At 36.5% G+C, this 21,106-nt stretch overlaps 1 long non-coding RNA gene across 2 annotated transcripts in view; it reads left to right on the forward strand.

Annotated features, from left to right (window-relative positions):
• Positions 1–1,017: 1,017 nt before the first annotated feature.
• The window catches only part of LOC306662540, a 124,067-nt gene continuing 103,978 nt past the window's right edge, over positions 1,018–21,106 (forward strand). For both annotated transcript variants that reach the window (XR_013764144.1, XR_013764145.1), the window contains exon 1: positions 1,018–1,348. This is a non-coding gene — a long non-coding RNA (uncharacterized lncRNA). The remainder of the gene's footprint in view (positions 1,349–21,106) is intronic.

Raw genomic sequence — 21,106 nt, forward strand, 5'->3', positions numbered from 1 at the left:
AGAAATATTCATAAGCTAAAATATCTTAATATTTTCTTCCTTTAGGAAACATCCTAGAGAACACCATCAGGTAACAAATTCAGGTTCCTGGTGTGAATTTCCTATGTGGAGAACATCATGCAGAAGGGAACAGACTCAGAGATCCATGTGAGATGAAATCTGTCCAGCCACAAAATCAGCCTCACATGCCACCTGCATGCTTTTCAGATTTCCTTACTTGTTGTTTTCATCAGGTGACATTCTTCAAACAATGGACTTGCATCTTCACGTGTGATTCCTGAGAAGACGATTTTGTAAAAGTGCTAATGAATTATTCCCTTAAAAGTGTGTTGGGGGGCTGGGGAATATAGCTCAGTGGCTAGCGCACTTGCCTTGCAAGCACAGGGCCCTGGGGCCCTGGGTTCAATCCCCAGCACTGCAAAAAAAAAAAAAAAAAAAAAAAAAAGTGTGTTAGGCTCTCTCTACCTGAATATACAGCCTGCACATATTTCCATATGTGGCAGAGAACTGAGGTGATTTTTTCACTCCTGTGAGTGAGGGAAGGCCTATGGGTGCAGAAAAATAGAACAAGAGCAGGAAGCTAAGCACAGGGAGGTTACACTTCATGTGTCCTATATGAAATGCCATGAAGTCGATGAAGAAGAGATTGCCTTATAGGGTTTGAGGGTGCAATTTATGGTTGTAAGTTAAGAAGGCATTTGCTCTGTAATGGAGAAGACAGTATACACTGATATAGAGCTTATAGTCCAAGGTCTACTTTGGTACCCACTAGTACCTGTAGTGGAAACTGATGAGGCTGACTTATCCTCACTAAGTCTTCATCTATTCATCCAGAAACTGAATAACAACAGTGACCTCATAGCATCATTGTGCAAAATTAATGAGATGCCAGACAGGCACTTTTAATAAAGCAGTTGTTAGTTTATACTTTCTCAATGACAGCTATGATAAAAACAAATATTTCTAACTATGTGAAGCTCTCTAAATTAACTGCATGACCTTTTCTGGCAGATTTTCTTGACTTTGGAGGTATTAAGGAGGATGCCAAATTTGGGGAGATCCAGAGGAGTAGTATTTTGCAGTCAATTATCTTCATGTCATCATGAATCTGAGATCTGGTTGGTAGGTGGGACATGTTACCAGGATTTTCTCCTGCAAATGCTGAACCCAGCTGCCAGAGATTTTCCTGCCTTCAGTTGTGCTGGTAGAAACTGTGTTGCTGTCATTGTCCCATTACACCCCGGAGGTCTGCTGTGGACTTACCCACAGGAATTTTTCAGTGTGCTTCTGCCCCAGTCATCAGCAAAAGTCACTTGAATCTCATCATTACCATGATCTGTTGTTGCAGGTAGGTTCTGATCTATCTTGTTCATTGTATTCACTCAGGAAAAGTTGGTATTTTATTTAGTGCATGAACGTATGGTGAAGACCTTATGAAGAAGCCCTGACTCTCAATTCGGAATGTGTCCAGGAACTTAATTTCAGTGCCTTTCTAGGAATCAGAGAAAAAGCATTGAATTCTCTATTTCAACAGTTCTCAAAATGTAGTTTTCTGATCTTCCTCAGATGTGTTCTTTGGGATCTGTGAGTTCTACAAAAAAGCATTTTAAATAGATCTTTCAATATAACTAAAAATTGAAACAATAATGCATAACCTGCATTATCTTGATGGTCACTTTATTACTGAATCCTGGACCTGTTCTGGGTTTGTCTAGAATCAGTTTGGTGCCACAAATGAGAGTATTTCACCTTTGTGTTGGGGAGCATGCTGGGTTGCTTTTGAAGAGTACAAAATGACAATACCCAAGAGGGTACACCCTTGTGCTTACGGGGAATTCTTTTTTCAGTCTGAGAGACAAAAGCAAATTTTTCTTTTGGAATTAAAATTGGAAATGATAAGTACTTTAATTCTTAGTAGACATCATGAGAAAGCAATGGAATTTGATGCAATACTCGAAAGATACTAGCACACTGAATGAAAGACCAGTGGATGTCACTATACATGAGGTTATCACAGCAAGGTGACAATTCCAAGTTGAAGAAAAAGTGTAATCAATAGTAGGAAACTTGACGCATGCTTAAGATTGATGTGAATAAATAAATGATACCCAGCATTCATTCATTTCCTTCAGTGGTTTGGTGACAAAGTTTGTGTTGAAACTTGAGATTCTTCTTAACATCTATAAAAATGAAAAACTAATTTCAGATTTTATTTTTTCCTAAATTGCAATATTAATTGAGTTGGGTTTAAATTTCATGCAGATTTCAATAATTCTACAAATGTCTTCCTTATCTTTTAGAAATGCTAATTTACTTTAGTCCTGGGATTTTTTTTTTTTCTTTAGAAGTTTCTAACATACTATTTAAATTTGAGGACCACTGATCTTGCCAAACATAGGATTAAATCAGCTATTTATGGAGACCCTCTGTCCTTTACCTTATTTTATGATCTTAATATAGCTGGGTCTTTGGAAATATCTTCTCTGTATGCCATATTTTTATTGCATAGAATCATTTCTGTATGTTAAATTTAATTTAGGTCCTAAAATAAGAGCTTCCAAATAGTGAAAGAATGAGATGATAGCTCATGTGCTTTGGAGGAGGGATTTAGGGGATTAAACTCAGACATTTGAGAATAAATCAGATATCAGACCTCAGATTAAGACCTATTTCCTAGCAACTGTCCACTGGGAAGAAGTCTGTAGGAGAACTTCTCACCTCCAAAAATAGCCAGCAGCTAGAGATACCCACCTGTGACTTTATATTGCAATATAGTAACTTGCTGATAGCAAAGTTTGAATTAGATCAGTCTGCAACTGTGTCAGAGCTATCAAATTTACTCCCAGCAATAATCCCACAAACTTTATTGTTATCTTACGTATTACCATTAACCCAGCAGTAAACTTATTTCTGATAGCATAATTTTAATGTAACTAATTTCATAGGAATTTTTAAACACATAACAGAGCATTTTGTGAGTTTTACTAATCTATGACAATTATTCCCTTATATTTTACAGTGAATAAAATATGCATGTCTGTGGACATACACATATATGTATGAAGTAGATGATCTTTTTGTATCATGATGGAATTTTAAAAGCTATTGATAGTTTTGTTGTCAAAATTTTGAGAACCTTGTTATAGTAGATACTCATGATTTGGTTGGACTAAAAATTCTTTTAAGATTTAGTTTTAGAATATTAATCTTGCCAGTGATTAAGATGCTAAGTGATGGTGAAGAGTGGCCTGGGAAGAAGTAACTTTATGTCATAACAAGTTACATTTGTTGATAAAACATGGTAGAGCTCAGAAGGAAGGCTTTTATGGAATTCTGGCTGTAGCACTTTTTGTCAAAACAAATCAACTGACAAGAAGGAATTGAAAGGTCCTTCTGTGTAGTACATTCTTCTGAATCATTTACTCTGCTTTTTGTATTTTCTCTTTTCTTTCTTCGATCTTTCTCTGCAAAGTCCATAGGTGTCATATTATAGGGACTCTTGTGAATAATTTGGCTTCTTTCCAAAGAAGATAAAATACTCTTATGCATTCAAAATATATTTACTGAGGGTCTATTATGTGATATTTGTGTTTTAAGGAATTCATATCCATTGAGCAAGGAATCCATAACTTGTAGTTCCCATCTTCAAGGAATTCAGGGTATCATAAGACAGATAGAGATCTAAAGACATGTGCTTGTGACCCTTTATGTGACAACTCAGATTCCTGGCTACATTTTTATGGTACATCAAGGGTAATCCTACTCAGTGCACCTTGGAAAACTAGGAAAGGCTTAACAGCAGATATTGCATTTCACCTCGCCTTCTGGGACAAATAATAACCTGAAAAATAAAATAGACAAAACAAAATGTAGAAAATGAGAAGGGGAGCCATAGAAGTAGAAGCTACAGCATATGCAAAAATTCTGAAAGTTGGTGATGTGTCCAGGAAAGTCAATGTGGCACAATAGTTGTCTTCCCTTCACCCAATATAGAAAGAGAGATGGGACCAAGAAGAAGATAAGAATAAAAACCTTATGATAAAAAAAAAAAAAAAAAAAACAACCTCACTGATTCCTCATACTCTTTTAATAAGTAGCTCTCATTTAATAGGGGGCTGCTGTCACATCCTTTGTGGAAAGCCAACTAAGGATCAGGGAGATTAAGTAACTTGCCCAAAATGGTGTATTCATATTTATTGAATCCCGATGCTGCATTTGAACCCAGTGTGTCTCACTCCAGAATCCCAAGGGCTTAATCACCACACATACTGCTTCTCTGACTCATGCATTTAATTGATGTGACTCTACAAGCGGCAGCTTCAGGATTCACGTAGCTACATAGATGGTACAGAGAGGCAAATCAGTGCTGGCCATATAGCCCATCTCGTAGAGTCCCTGCCTCTCATGCTGGAGGCCCTGGTTCGAGTCCCCAGCACTCTGGGATTGTGGAAATAACAGAGAGGCAAATCGTGGTGGGCAGAACACATGTAAAACAAAACAAAGGAAATGAACAATGGTGATGACAATAAACATTTCCTAGACAAATTTCCTGGTTCAAAAATCCTGGTTGATGCTGTCAAAAAGTGATCCGGTGAGTTCAAAATCAACCAAATCGTTCCACTCTTAATATTCTGGTCAGAAAGGAATTAAAGCATCAGTGTTTTAGAGTGAAATATGCTGAAAAGAAAGATGATCTAAAGTGGGAATGACATTAATTATGATCCACAATAAATAAAAATTCTTGAAGGAAATAAAAGAAATATATGTACAAGTCCATGCATTGTTGTCTTTGGGGCATTGCTGGTCTCTTTCTTCTCCTCTTAGAAATTTTATGGATGGAACTGAAGAATATTATGCTAAGCAAAATAAGCCAATCCCAAAGAACCAAAGGCTGAATGTTTTCTCTAATATGCAGATGCTAATTCACAATAATGTGGTGGGGAGAGAATAGAAGTATTTTGGATTAGTCAGAGGGGAGTGAAGGGAGGGGAGGGGGCATAGGGGTAGGGATGATAGCAGAATGAATCAGACATTATGACCCTATGTGCATATATGATTACATGACCTGTGTAACTCTGCATCATGTACAACCAGACGAATGAGAAATTATACTCCATTTATGTATGATGTTGTCAAAATGCTTTCTACTGTCATGTATAACTAAGTAGAACAAATTTTTTAAAAAACCTTCCCCATTAAAAAAATAAGGTAACTGCTTTTTCAATCATATCTTTGATCTCTTTTTATTCTCCTTCTAGGCTATCCTTTACATATATTCCCATGGCAAAGCTGTTCATAACAGTAAGAGCATCCTGGTTCAGCTACACATCTAAGATTTGTAGATGGGCGGAACATTGTGAAGTACCACAGGCAGAGCAATCCTGGGTGATGGGAAATGTCCAGGACTGAGTCAGAGACAAGTGGTTCATTCTTTCTTGGCAAGAGGAGCAGAGAGGCACCCGGAGGACCCAAAACCTTGAGAAGCTGTTCCTGGTGTTAGGAGGGCTGGCTTAATGATGTTTTCCTTAATTTCAAAGGATATTTTCTGTAAGTTTAGGTAGACAGTTTAGTGCATCTTATACCAATCAGGAAGTCTAGCAGCACATCAACTCCAGATCCAGGTTTGGTGCTGTCACAGACCCAGGTAGGTCCAGGGCATGAACTAGGCCTTTGTAGCCAAGTTCTATGCAGCCAGTCTTAGAGACTCTCAACCTTCCAGATGCCAATGGGAGGCAAGTGCTAATGAAGATGCTCTGCCTGGTCCCATCCCATTACTGCACTTGACTTACAGTGCAGTGGGGTGAGGTAGGGAAAAGAAGCAGCATAGAAATTAGTTATGAATAATAAATAAGCACTCTTTTTCCATGAAAAGGCCATAAATAAAAATTGCCATTGGCCTCTGGGCATCTGGCAGAGGATGGGAGGTGCAGTGGGGAGGGAGAAGAAATGCATTTACAACTACAAAAGAGAAAGTTCAGGCCATTTGAAGAATATAGTAAGAGTGGAGCTATGCAGGCCATAGGAAGTAAAGGTACAGCTGTATACACCATGTTGTCTTAAACATTATTAGAGACAAATTGCAACTTTTTCTCAGATTCCTGGTGGTCCAAAATAGAAAGGTTAAATAGAACAACTTACATGATTTTACTATTTATAAAAGAAACCCACTCAGATGTCAAATGTTAAAATCACTTTTCATCACAGTTCAAACTGAGACAAAGCAGAAAGAGGACAGAAATTGCTCAGAGAGGAAAATGAGTGGGCATAGGTTCCTCAGGACACCTTTCCTTTTCTAGAATTTTAGGAAGAAATCTTCAAAAGTTAATTTTTTTCCCCAGAGTTTGAAAATAACACTCCATTGGCAAAAGTTCTAATGAATTTTCTTAAAAAATACTCAGAAATGTTTAAAAGTTTCATAACAATTTCATTTTGTATATGTACAGTCAAATCTGATTTTACTCGACTGATATTTTGGTTACATTAAGGAATCATCCGCAATAAAAATATACATAGATAATAGATTTATAACCACATGGCTTCCATTTGTTAGTGTTAGTGTACTGAACAAGTGCAGAACAGATAAAGAAAATATACATTTGAGAGGGGGGAATTCTTCTCATATTGCCTGTTGCATTCTGAAATGGAATGTAGTTAATTTCTCTCCTTCCTTGGGTCAGTAAGTTTATTTTTTTAGAATTTATTCTCTCAGTTAATTTTAAAGAACTAGCTCTGATTAAGTATTGCGTTGGAAGTAATTTGAAATACAGCCATGGCTAAAATAATGAGAAATTATATCCATAGGTGAAATTTAAATATGAGAATTAAAAATACCAATAATCATAACAATAAAGTACTATATATCATGGACAAAAAATGTGTATTTGATATTGCTTAATGTGATTAAATGATCTAACTGCAGGAAGGGTACTTAGAAGACTTGCCTGGGCAAAGACCTTTCATTTTTCATTTCTCATAGAAAGAGATATCATGAGCTCTTCAAAGAGTTCTGGTTTCATTTGGACAAAAATTTAGTTAATACTGTTATTAAATAGCTCTTTGTAGTGAAATGCAAAATAAAAGGCATACTTTATTGGTCTTTGAAAACAATTTTCACATGGATAGTCACTGGAAAGTTTCAAAACCTTGACGATTTAAATGCTTTTCTTTTGAGCTATAATAGAAATTTGATAGTACAATTAACCCAGATTTGTGCTGACTTCATCCCATGAAGCAATCATAGGATTATGTACATTTTGTGTGGGAACGTGAATATTTTAAGAACTAGACCAAACAATATTCCCCTTTCTCTTGTTCAGTATAACTCACCTTCATAAAAGTCAACATATTGAAATATCAATCAATCTAGCAATTGCTTTTTTGTTACATGTGGCTCAGTGGATCATCAGGGACTTCAGACTGTATGAGCAACTGACAGGAAAGGAGACCAGATATGTTATATAAGCCATTGATTTTTATCCTTGATGAATTCGGGTAAAATTGCATCATTGAAATCATTCAAACTACTGGTAAGCCATTTTTAAAAGGCAAATCTGCCCAGGTTTATTAGTTCAAAGAATCAATCTATGTACTCCTGGGCAGAGGTCAGGAAGGTTAAGTATCTTAGAACTGCTAAGAACTTGATAAGAACACTACCAAGCTTCCCAAGTCCTTGTTTTCCTGTACTGGAAGAAACCATAAAATGTGAACTCAGTTGTAAACATGAAGATTAATCTATTAAGAAATATTCATGATAAGTATATTTCTTTATTATAAAAATCAAGGAAAAATGACATGCATCACTAATATTGCCAACCAAGGACCCATTTGGGGATTAAGTGCAATAAATAGCTTTCCATTAAAAAGAAAATTAATATGACTTTCATTGCTTTGTAGTGCCAGAGTGCAGGAAACACTACCCCAAAATATGGCACTCTGGACTACCGACTGTTGTAAGCTGAAGGAAAATGGGAAGCATCTAGAACCTAGGACGGTCACTCTTTCATCTTTTTCCACCTTTCTCCCCTGAGGCCATAAAAGGAATTCTCTGCCCTAACTCTTCTGAAAGTAGGTCACAAGACCCTCATTCCAGAAGGGTTCTTCCATGCACCCCAAAATGAAAGAGAACTGAACAGGAAGGTCTTGCTCTATTTGCCCCAGGTTATTACCCTCTATTTGACCAATCATTCTTCTATCTACTAGGCTTTATCCAACCTAACCACAAAAGCAGCTTTCCCTGGGTCTTTGGATCTTTATTTTTGAAGTCTCCCCTGCCATGAAAAACATTGGTCAAGTAAATTTATTTATTTTTCTTGTTAAGCTGTCTTTTCTTATGGGAGTGTTGGGCATGAACGTTGCAATGGATGAGGAAATCATATTGCTTTTTCTCCCCCACAGTAGCTTTTGAACTTTGGATTTTCTTTCTTTTTTAATTCATAAAGCAGTAGGTATAATTGGCTTTGAAGATACATTTATAGGCAAAGATCGACCATTAGTGGGTAATATGTACCATGTCACCTTTTTTCTGTGCTTGTAAACAAATGTTTCTTTTAGTACTTCTAAGAGCACACGCGTTTCTCATCAGTATGAACTTTTGCGTATTTGTTCGTGATTGAGATTTATCATGACTTCATATTACATTATTAGTTTTCTTTTTTACAAAAATGGTTGATTCTTTAATTCAAGGACCCTAAATTTAATACTTACTAAGATAATTTTTCTTTTTTCAAGAAGTTTAGTTTTCAAATATTTCACATTCAGTCTGGCCTAGGAAAAGAAGTTGCAAGCTCTAATGAAATTTCCAATTCCTTTTATTGCCTTTCCTACTGTCACATTCTGCATTCTTTATGCAGCCTTAGCAGGCATTACAAGCCCTCATGGTCAAACTACTAGCGTCTACAAAGTGTACGACAATCAATTTTCCTGTACTGGAAGATATAACTCAGCCAAAAGGCATTCACCCACTGAGGAGTTCCCGGATGAATGATATTCCATATGCCAAATCCGAGGGTGAAGCACAAAGCTACAAATGAAAGGACAATGTTGATGCATATCTAGTCACATTAATTTCAGTCTTCACTAATTTTAATCCCCATTCCCTGATCCTAAGCACAGTGGGGAAAAGTTCAAACCTCCCAGTGTCTATTCTAAAGTGCTCTAAGAAAAAAATTTCTTTTTGATTTTCAACTTTTGGCAGACTGTTAAATGTAGTGACATGATTCACCAGAGTAAAGCATATAATTCCATTTATAGTCTGAAATCTCAAGTGTATAATAAAAGAAGTCACATATTTGAAATGATGTCCTATTGATTTTTGAAGTGCTGGACTTCAGAATTAAAAAGAAATTTTAAGAATCAAGTACTTAATATTTTACTCTGTATTGTACTTCTAGACTTGATGTTGCCATACCATAAACTACAATAATTCCTTATTTAACTTGGTTTTCCAGGTACGACCCAAGAAATAATTTCTTTGGAGGCAGCATGTTGGCCTTATGAAAGTGAAATTTTAAAGTTCCATATAAAAACATACTATAGGTTGTACAGCATTTGTGTATTTTTTAGAATAGCTAGCATACAATATGTGAAGATAATGGAATTCTTGCCCATCACAAATACATCAAAGTATATGTAGAAAGTATACAAAATACAGTCAGTTAACTGATATTCTATAATGAAGGGTTCTCTGTTTGGTTCTCATTAGGACTATAGTTTTTATTGGTATGTTGACAGAAACCGGTCTCTGTAAGAATTTTTTACAATGAAGTTGGAAGGGTACTAAGTTTATTGTATTTACCAAAGAAAAAAGATTATGATGAAGAAGATGAAGAAGAGTGGAAATGAATCTCAAAATAAAACCCCCAAATGCTTTTTACTTAGTATGTGGATGTTTTGGGAAAAATTCTACTTCTCAGATAATTGTTTCCATTATCCACTTTAAATTATAAATAAATTTAACAAGTCGAATTCAGATTATTGTTGTTTTCTTATAAACCACTCGGGCAAATAAGCCCTTTTTACATTTAATCATTCTTACCCAGTTTATTCTATAAGTTGTCACCGGTTTATTCTAATTATATGTAAAAACAAGCTGTGGGTGTTGAAGCTTAGAAACCATACTCAGAACTGTAGTACGTTGATGTGCAGAGCTAGAGAAACCATCTCGGAACTAAGTTCTCTTACTCTCCATGGGTTTTGACAACCCCCCAATCCGCCCTGGGCAGAGAAAGTACAGAGAGCCTTTCTCTGAAATTCTCTTATCTGGCTAAGGGACAGTCTCATCCCAGAAGGAAAGAATCTCATCAAATAACCAGAGAAGAGAAGATAACTGAAAGTGAAGCCCAGACTGACTTTTCATCTATTCCTCTGAGGGCAGCTCTTAAAGATTGCCTGGGAGCCTTTATCACTTATGACAACCTTTGTTCACAGTGAACTTCCGCCTCTCACCTCCCCCAGAGCTGAGAGGAACCTCGTCCCAGGCCATTCTCTGTCCTTTGGACCCATTTATTTTCATTTTCCCTAAAAACTGTTTTCTGTTATTTTTTTTCTCCCCCTCACCCCTCCCACCCCTCTTATCCCTCTGTAGAGTCCCTCCTTCCTCCATTCTTGCCCCCTTCCCACCCCCTATATGTGTCAAAAATAACAGAATGAATCAAAAACTATGACCCTAGGTAAATGTATGATTACACAAATGGTATGCCTCTACTTCATGTACAGAGAAACAAGATATATCCCATTTGTTTACAATAAAAATGAATTAAAAAAAAAAGAAAGCAGTGATAAGTACTGACATAAGATGAGCAAGGGACCTTTTGAAAAGGAAGAAGTAGCATAAATAAAGAAAAAAGTTAACAAAACAAACAAACAGTTTTCTGTTCCTCTAAGCCTCTTCCACACCCACTTCCTTTTCTCCTTTGAAAGGGAGTGTGTATATGTGTGTGTGTATATATATATATATATACATATATATGTATATATATATATAATTTATTTTTATTGTAAACAAATGGAATGGTATGCCTCCATTTCATGTACAAACAGAGTGTATATGCTTTTGAATCTCATTGGTTTATTGGGTATTCACCTTCCTGGGGTGTCTTCATGCATGCTGATAAATTTGTATACTTTCTTTCCTGTTACTCTGTCTGTTGTTAGTGCATTGCAGCAAACTTACAGAGGGTAGAAGGAAAATTTCCTTTCACTCCTACCTAGGTCCAAAATGAAATGAAATTCATAATTGCTTCCTGTGTTAATCACTCTAAAAATGATTGGTACTATTTATCATTTGAAAGTGTTTATTTTCAGTTTGTATGTGTAAATTCATACTTATGACAAGCAATAACAAATCCAGTTAGCCAATTGGAAATAACCACCACAAAACCTTGTGGTTATTTCCTACCTTTGAGATAACGTTAGTGCAATATATGACAGAAATGGCAAGAAGTAGAATGAATTTAAAATTTTGGTATTTTTCATTGGGATGATTTACAATATGATTCTTAACTCTGCAAAAGACCTGGAGCTGAATTACACAACTTTCCAACTTCTCTTTTGAACTGAAAGTAAAATGGGTCCTGGTTGAATCCATGAAAAAATTTCTTGCATGTGAGTTTATGTGTGTGTTTTAGGGTACTGACATGTCTTTCTCTCTTTGTGTGCTTCTTGCACCCAGACAGGAAGATTTCTCAAGTCTAAATGGGTTTATTTAGAATAAATACCTATAGAGAGGAGGGATATGCTCCTTTCATATGTATGTGAAAGGAAACATTATGTACTGTTAAAGACAGAATTTTTTCCTTTGTATAGTTCAAATCCATTGTTCAAGATTGAAAAGGGAATACAGCCAGCATAATCCCATGCATTTTTGTATAATAATGGATTTTTTGTCTTCATCAGCCTGTTATAGTATACACCAACTCATGCATTTATGAATTATATTTATTTTGAAATACAAAATAAGTCTCCTCTCTTCCTCAATGTTATGATGAGTCATCAGACTAAGATTTTAATTTTAGGGGAAGACCACATGTGACATAAAAAAGCTAGTTTTGAAGCTTAATTCTTTCCATATTATGTAGTTGAATAGAAGAGATTTCATTTAATAGTATCTTAGTATACTAAAGGTGAATGACTTCAGTCAAACTGAGTATTTTGAATTGCCCTCTTAATTCTCTATTTGAAGTTATTTATCTATTCATTGAATGAAGAAATGAACAGTAAGTAGAGTTTGTGAAGGTTATGGGAAATTAAGTAAGATTACCAAGACAGAACAAAACCAAATTCTTAAGTTAAAATATTATTATTTAGTGCTAATCTAATAATGATTGAAAATAAACAATAAAATCTAAAGATAATATGAAAGCCTCATCTTTTGTCAGGTGTATTAATGAAAGAGTTATAAGTTTCCCTTTCACATTCTTTTTGTTGGAGATACCTTGAATTATTACTACTTTTATTTTGGAAGGAATTGGATTATATATGCTAGAAAGGGACCTCTTCTAAGTAATATCACTTAGGTTTGGTTTTACCTAGAGGGGTTGCCACTATCTCAGGCTGTGCTGGTGTGTACCGTCTTGGGTGCAGCGTGGACAGATGCTATTTGTACTTAGTGGTTCAGAATTAGTGAGAAGAAACTGAATCACAGTTGAGAAGAGAAACCAAAGTTTGAAGCATCACTAAGGGTTTTTGTTGGATTGTCGGTGCATTATAATTATATGTTAAGAGCGGGATTCATGACACCATATTTGCCCATGAATATAACATACTTCCATCAGTTTTATTCCCCAATACCTGCCTTTTCCCTCCCCTCCTCCCCCATCTACTCGCTCTGTTCTATCCATCTCTCTTCTATTGTTGTTATTTTAATTAGGCAGCACCAATACTTGATGGAAAATTAAAGAGAGCTGCAATTTCATCAGATCAGAGCTAAAATGATTTGAAGCAGGACAAAAAAAAAAAAAAACAACAAAAAAAAAACAGAATAAAATGAATCAAGAGAATGGTGCAGGACTAAAGTTCGAAATGTGTCAGAGGCCTAAATGATGGTGATGAGAGCCCATGTTCTGAAAGCAGAGTCAACACAAAGCTACTCATGAGTTTGAAAAGTGGACTTACCGCTGAATAATTTTCCTGCCAGAATAACTGGTGGCCCTAGTGGGCCATGCCTGTCATTTTAATGACTCTGGAGGCTGAAGGAGAAGGATTGCAAATTCGAGGCCAGCCTCAAAATAAAAACTAAAAAGGACTGGGAATGTGGCACAGTGGTAAAGCATCCTGGGTTCAATCCCCAGTACCCAAAATAAATAAATAAGCAAAAAACCAAACAAATAAAAATTTAAAAGGAAGTGAAATTTAAATTTTCAGAAAGTTATCTATTATTTGTAATTTCAGGATTAATTATGACACGTACTATTATTGATAGATAGTGTGATCAATATATATATAATATTTTCCAAGTACTACCCATGAATGGGCTACATTGGCATGCAGAGTGTTAACACTGGTTAAAAGACTTGGAATTACTTTCTGCAACAAATGGAAATGGCTATGGGCCTTTAAAATAAAGTAAAAAAATAAAAATAGAACATTAGAGGAGAGAAATAGGATACTCTAACCAGGGGAAACTAAGTAAAGGGCTAAAAGGAGGAGGGAGAGAGAATGAGAAGGAAGAGTAAGTACAACTAACTGGTGAGGAAAATTGGTTTGTTTATTTGACCCACACCCAATTCGCAAGTTGAAATAATTTAGCATCATCTCAGATGGACCTGGGAGGTTTAGTCCAACTCAGGTTCTGGTATCATTCTAGTTCCCAGAATTTAGGGAATTTAATGAGCATTTGACCAAAATAATTAGTTGCAAACCTATTTTATTGCTGGTTCCAATATTTTCTTATTCTGTGTCATGGAATTCCCATCCTCTGACTTCTTTGGGGCAACTATACCAGTGGTATTCCCAGGTCTTTAGCCTCTTGCTCCATGTCGAAACCCAGCTTTGCTTTCTAAGGAGGTAAACTGAGCCTCAATCTCTCCTGCTTGGGCTTTGAGTACACATTTTATAGGCAGAGATGATAACCACAGGACACTAGTTGAATATTGAGGGTACAAGACTACATACAGTCTGTGGAACTTGTGTTGTCTCCTGGTGGAAGAGTTCAAAAGTTTTAGCAGTCTCACATAATATGAATTAGGCTTAAATAAGTAATTACCATATTAGAATTGCTTTGGACAATTGCAATATTTACAGCTGGAAAAACATTACCTCGTATTCCATTATCCTAACAAATCAAATTTATTTGTTTTCCCATTCTCCTTTTTAGTTTTTATCCATTTTTTACATAGTTATAACCATACTAGTGATCCAAATTAGCATACCAGATCTACTTCAAAGAGAAAATATTAAAGCTTGTGTTTTACTATCCAACACATTGAAAACAAAATTAACTTAATCAAAGAATATGCTACCACCCACTGTACTAGCTGGTGGGTATAGTAGCTCCAAAGATTCCTACTTTTTGTAATCGGAGCTGAACTTTATTAAAAAAAGATGATTTCCCTTGGTAGGAAGATTCTTGAAAAGTGTGGAAACCCTTAACTCTCCGCATTGTCAACATTTTCTCACATTTACGTAGTGCTTTGATCCCTAACATTACCCAAACCCATGTTAAAACCAGCCCCCTGAAGTTTTATGCACTCCACGACTCCCTTTCCAGTGATGATTCTGAGAGACTAACAACAGTCTTTCAGGAACTTGAGGTGTAGCTCAGGGGTAGAGCATGTTCTTAGTATGTGAAAGGCTCTGGTTCAATTCTGATATCAAAAAATAAAATAAAAGATCACCGTATTTCATTACGTATATCACAATAATAATAAAAAATCTGGACTGGTAGACAAGGATTATCAATCCCTGAAAGAGGCATTGTTGCTGTTCTCACTTTTCAGAGCTTTCTACATGATGTTGTAGTATTTGAATTTGATGATCAGGTAACGTAACAAAGATGCACTACAAATTTGTTTGAAACGATGGGAAAAAATACAGTTTTGTTGATAAAAGATGAAAGTCTAGGATTATGACATGGTGTTAGTTTTAGATAAACCTGCAAATTTGGCAAAACTTGTCTTTGAGTCCCCTTATCCTTTCTTCTTGTGCTCTTTTCCTCCTTGTATTATTCACAGATGCCCTGTATTCCTGAAATACACAGAGCTCTTGATGAGTTGATTAACACAGAGGTTTTAGTGACTTAATTACCAGCCCTTCTGGAAGGGTATAAATTTTGTAAGGAAAACCTCGGGGGACAATATTTAACCCAAATGAGTCGTTCTCTTACAAGGGAAATTCAAGGGCTGCATTCCCGGAAGGGGAGGTATTTGCTGGATTAAAGGATTCCTGACCTGTAATTATGTCACATTAGGGCATAACTGTGTGTACAGACTGCTTGAAAAATATTCGAGATCTTTGGAAGGGGGATTGGGTAACTAATCTCAAGACTTAGAGAAGAATGAGGAATAGGAAATAGGAAATCATCTATATTTAAAGAATGTATATTTATTGTGCCTGCTATGTGAATGCTCTCCTGAAAAATGATGAATTCAGTGATAATCAGCATCCATCAAGGCCAACATTTCCTTTCAGAGATGTAATAAGTGTGTGAAACCACTTATTTGAAAGCGACTATAATATTAGGCCTTATTTATCCTCTTTAGCAATTGGTTCATCAGGTCTCCTAAAACTTTTCTTTCAAGGAGCACTTGACATTCTGATTTGGTAACTAAGGCTAAAACTGGATGAAATTATTGGCAACATTCCCTTGGAAGCACCAAGCTCTGCTGAGGTGTAGAATCTGGTAGTCTGGTCCTTTTTCTTCTGAAGTCCTTGGGTTATGAGATGTGCATGGAAATATGATTTTGAACATATATAGAAACAAAAATCTGCACTAGTTTCTTGGATCACTTGGTAGTTGCTAAAATAATGCATGTCTACTTCAATCAAATTATTAAAAATGGTGGTATTTATTTACTAGTGTAGATTCATTTATCAATCTTTCTTTGAAATTGCATAAAAATACTCAACCAATATTTGAAGATTCTATTTGTTTCCTTTTCTAAGAAATATATCCACATCCATAGCCCTAAAATTCATTTGGAAGAATAAGACACCCAGAATAGCCAAAGAAATTCTGAGCTAAAACAAATAAACAATGCTGCAGGCATCATGATACCTAACTTCAAATTATACTACAGAGCTATCGTAACAAAAAGTGCATAGAACTGACATCAAAACAGACACACAGACCAATGGTGCAGGAAAGAAGACACAGAGACAAACCCATACATCTATAGTCATTTCATCTTTGACAAAGGTGTGAAAAACATACATTGGAGAAAAGAACCTTTTTAACAAAACATACTGGGAAAATTGGTTGTTCATAGGTAGAAGAATGAAATTAGACCCTATCTCTCACCCTGCACAAAAATAAACTCAAAATGTACCAAAGATCTAGAAATTAGATCAGAAATTATATAACTCCTAGAAAAAAACAGAGAGTCAAGATCTAACATATAAGCCAGTCGTACACCCATAATCCCAGTGACTCGGGAGGCTAAGGCAGGAAGATGGAGAGTTCAAAGCCAGCCTCAGCAAAAGTAAGGCACTAAGCAACGCAGTGAGACCCTGTCTCTAATAAAAAATACAAAATAGGACTGGGGATGTGGCTCAGTGGTCGAGTGTCCCTGTATCCCCCTGCCCCCCAAAAAAGTCTAACATATAGGCATAGGCAACAACATTCTCAGTAGGGCCCCTAAAGCTCAGGAAATAATGCCAAGAGTTAATAAATGAGATGGTATCAAATTAAAAAGCTTCTTCACAGAAAAAGAAACAATTTGGCATATGAAGAAAGAATGCACAGAATGTGAGAAACCCTGTTCTAGCTATTCTTCAGAGAATTCATATCTGGAATATATAAAGAATTAAAAAAAACTACACCAAAAATCATCCAATTAATAGATGGGCAAATGAATTAAACAGATCCTTCTCAAAAGAAGAAACACAAATGATCAACAAATATATGAAAAAGATTTCAACATCATTAGCAATTAGGGAAATGTAAATTAAAACTACACTGAGATTTCATCTTACACCAGTCAGAATGGCAACCATCAAGAACACAAACAATAATAAATGTTGGAGAGGATATGGAGAAAAGGGACACTTTTTAGCTGTTGGTGGAATTGTAAATTAGTACAACTATGGAAATCTGCATGGAGGTTTATTAAAAGACCAGGAATGGAACCACCCTATGACTGTTATACCGTTCCTTAGTATTTATCCTAAAGAATTAAAGTCAGCATTTTACAGAGATACATCCATACCCATGTTTATGACAGCGCAATTCACAACACCCAAACTATGGAACCAGCCTAGGTATTCATCAATGGATACATGGATAGAGAAAATGTGGTATATATACACAAAGGAGTTTTATTCAGCCATAAAGAAAAATGAAATTATTTCATTTGCAAGAAAATGGATAAAACTTGAGACCATTATCTTAAGTGAAATAAACCAGATTCAGAAGGTCAAGGGTCATACATTTTCTCTTATTTGTGGAAGCTAGAGAGGAAAAAGGAAAAGAATAATGGGGGACGGTGATCTTATGAAAATCAAAGGGTCCAGGGGGTGGTAAGGGAGGGGGGAAAGTGCTAGGGAGGGACATTGTCCAAATTATATTGTTATATTATGTGCATGAACTAATATGTAATAACAAATCCCATCATTATGTACAACTACAATGTACCAACAAAAGAATGTGGAATGAGAGAAAAGAAGTATATTGATAAAAATAAAACTATACTATTTAGAAAAGGTACTATGGAATAAATTAATCAGGACCTTTTCTCTCTCTAATTTTGTTTTAAGAAGACGGCTCATTTATGTGTTACAGTACCAGTTCACATCACAAGCAAATTAAAGAAATGTTCACTTTTAGAAATTCTTCTTTTATTGTTTGAAATCACCATAACCACAGTGTTCCATCTTGTGAAATATTCCTGTAAAAATTCACACCATCTTATCTGACCAAACACAAAAACATTAAATTAGGTTATATTGATTATCTAATAGTTGGCAAAACTTATATCCATTGATACCTACTGCTTCGCTAAGAAACATGTATGGTCTTGTTTTCCTCTGCCCTCAAAGGTTAAGCGCTTAGTTCTTTATAAGACATTCAAACACAGAATAAATCAGGCGTTAGCTGTCTGCTAGTTAAATTAGTGGCACAACTGATGAGAAATAATGCTTGATCAGAATTTGCAGTTGTTCCTCACTGCAAATGATTTCTATTTCTACTACTATTTGGCAATTATATCCTTGTCCCAACACATTTTCCCCACTTGGAAAACACTATTTACCCTCAAAGTTTAGAAACACAAAATTATGAGTAAAGATGTGAAGATATTAAATGCACACAAGGTGTGACGCTGCCTTTCGTGTGTCTCTTTGTGGCCAGTGAGGGCCTGCTTGTATTCCCTTCATTCCAACAGCAAAGTCAACTTCAAATGCACCCGAGTGGCAAGTGGACAATTGCCTGACTGGAGCGAGAGGTCTGTTGAGAAATCCCTTTGTTCTTTAAGGCTTGTCCTGTGACACACGATTTCCTTTACCGTGGAGCCTGGCATAGTGGACTGTGGAGAGGGTGACCTGGTTAACCTGACCGACACAGGCGTGTTTGTCTTTGTTCAGTGGGGCCCTTTGGCATGCTCTTCTAGATGTTACAGTGCCAGCATGGTGTTGGAATGGAAGAATCCCACAGCTTTGGGGATCAATAAAGACGCTGACATTTTTGAAACATGTTGAGCAACACAAACTTGCCACTTTTCTCTCCCTCCATTTTTAGACACATGACTCTATGAAGGGAAATTTAATCCGTATGTTTCTGATTCCTTTACACTTAACTCATCAAAATGTTGTTTTGTAAGAGCTCTTTGAAGTCAAGGAAGCCTTTTAAGTCATTTTTTATGAGATTTTTTCAAGCCTCTTTTCTTAGGAACAGGAAGTGGCATTTGGCCAACAGTTAACAAACTCAAACACCAAAAGGTTCGACGTGGGTTTCAATCTCTGAACCCACAAGTGTTTGAGTGGACTCTTGACATGACCCATCTTTGCTGCCTCTTAGTGCCAACAGCCATCATAACAGTTCTAATTACAGAGATGACCCCGAGATCTTAACGAACTGCCAGCTTGCAATTGTTCCTCCAATCAATCTACTTCATGCTAAATTATGACTCATTGAACTTTAAAGGAACTACTTTATGACCCTCTCGGCCTAGCATTTTTGTGACTTCTGTGAGAGCTATTTAAATTGCCACTCTCAGGAAGCCAGCTAGCTAGAACTTTTAAATCCATTCACTAATAAAAGTACCCAAGAGTTCAAGTTCACAGGACAAGTGAGTGTTGTGAAGGCTTCTACCCACAAAAGACAAAGATGATTTCAGCCACTTGCTTCTAAGTATAGGAGATAACATGGATCCTGTGATCCTTCTGAAAATAAAATACACATTAAAATAACAAATGAAGCATCTGGCTTCAGAAGTTCTCATTTGATTTATACTCAACAGTTGTTGGAAGTATAAACTAGCCTCTCTTTCCGAGGAAATTTATAGCCCAAACAAACACGGTGCTGCCCTGGTGGTTCCTACTGCCTAATGCATTTGAAACCATTCGGTTCCACGGAAGGCTTTGAAACCATTCTGGAAAATTCTAATTTTATAATTTGCAAATTATGCAACGATGATTATGCCAAAAAGTAACAGCTGATCTAGGTTCAAAGCTTTCAAGTCGTCTCAGTGGTAGCCCAGGAAAGAGCAGTGAGAAATAATTCTAGAAACAAGAGATTCACTAATTAACATTGATGTGAAGAGAGCTCGGGCAGAACACCACACCTTTTCTTCAGGGCAGTGTGACTCTGCAATCTGAAACCAGTGTTGATAATCTGGGCGAAGGAGCCTGGGGATGCGGTACAGAGAATCTTGCACAGGTGTGTCAGGATAGGGCCTAAGTGCCCAGGGGCTCTGGAATGGCTTACCGGCATCAAAGACTGACTCCATCTATCATGGATCTGTGTTCTTGGGAAAGTGGAGATAAGAAAAGAACCCATTTCGCTGAGCTGTTGTGAAGATTACATAAGATGGCACATGCGAAGTTCCTGGTAGAGCCTTAATATATATTAACTGTGATGATGATGAAGACCACAGCGATGATGGACAGGATTAGGGATTAGTATAACGAGGAAGCATCCCTCAGATAGAGAATTAGAGGCTTCCTGTGTTCTTTAATTTTCTTAAGAATTCTCATTCACATCCATGGCTTTAAGGGAAACTTGTTTATTGACCACTCTCAAATTAATGTCCTCCTACGTCTCTCTCAGAGAAAGGTCACACAGCTACTATCAGCTTGATCTTCAGCTTTTCTTGCTGAACTAGAGGCCTTTTTTTTTTTAACCCCTTGAATCCTTTTTCATACTCCAAAAGTTTGCACGTGATGTTCCTTGTATTTTAGAGCCTTTACTCCTTGTCCATCTAGCAAATTTCAATTGATCCTCAAATGTTCAAGTGCCATGTCCCCTGTAGAAGCCTTTAACGACATTTTGCTGATCTGATCTAGGGGTTCCTCCCCCATGCTTTCGTTCTGACTCACTCATGTTTCATTACAGCTCTCATCACATTGCCCTGGAAATCCCCGTGTGTTCATCTCCATACTCCCTGAAAGCACTTCAAGGGCAGGACCGCACCTTATGTCTTTGGGTGCCAGCCCATGACAGGGCTCCACTTCTAACAAATTTGAGTGTCTTGGAAATTGTCTACAAAGATATGCAACGTTGCTCTATGGAGGAAGAGTGCCTATTGCGTGTCTCATGTTACATATTTATATCATAACCCAGATTTTAAAGTAGCTCCACCAGGCCAGAGATTCTCCTTGTTAGGTCAAAGCCTGGTTTGGAGGAGAAACAGTATTTGATGAATGAATGGATGAAAGGAAAAGAGAAATAGTATTTAGATCATTAATATAAAACTCTAGTGTTCTTTGCCCTTATTTAAGTTTTTGCTTCAGTTCCTTA

Source organism: Sciurus vulgaris (genome assembly GCF_902686455.1).
Source record: "Sciurus vulgaris genome assembly, chromosome: 5".
NCBI classification, from domain to species: Eukaryota; Metazoa; Chordata; class Mammalia; order Rodentia; family Sciuridae; genus Sciurus; species Sciurus vulgaris.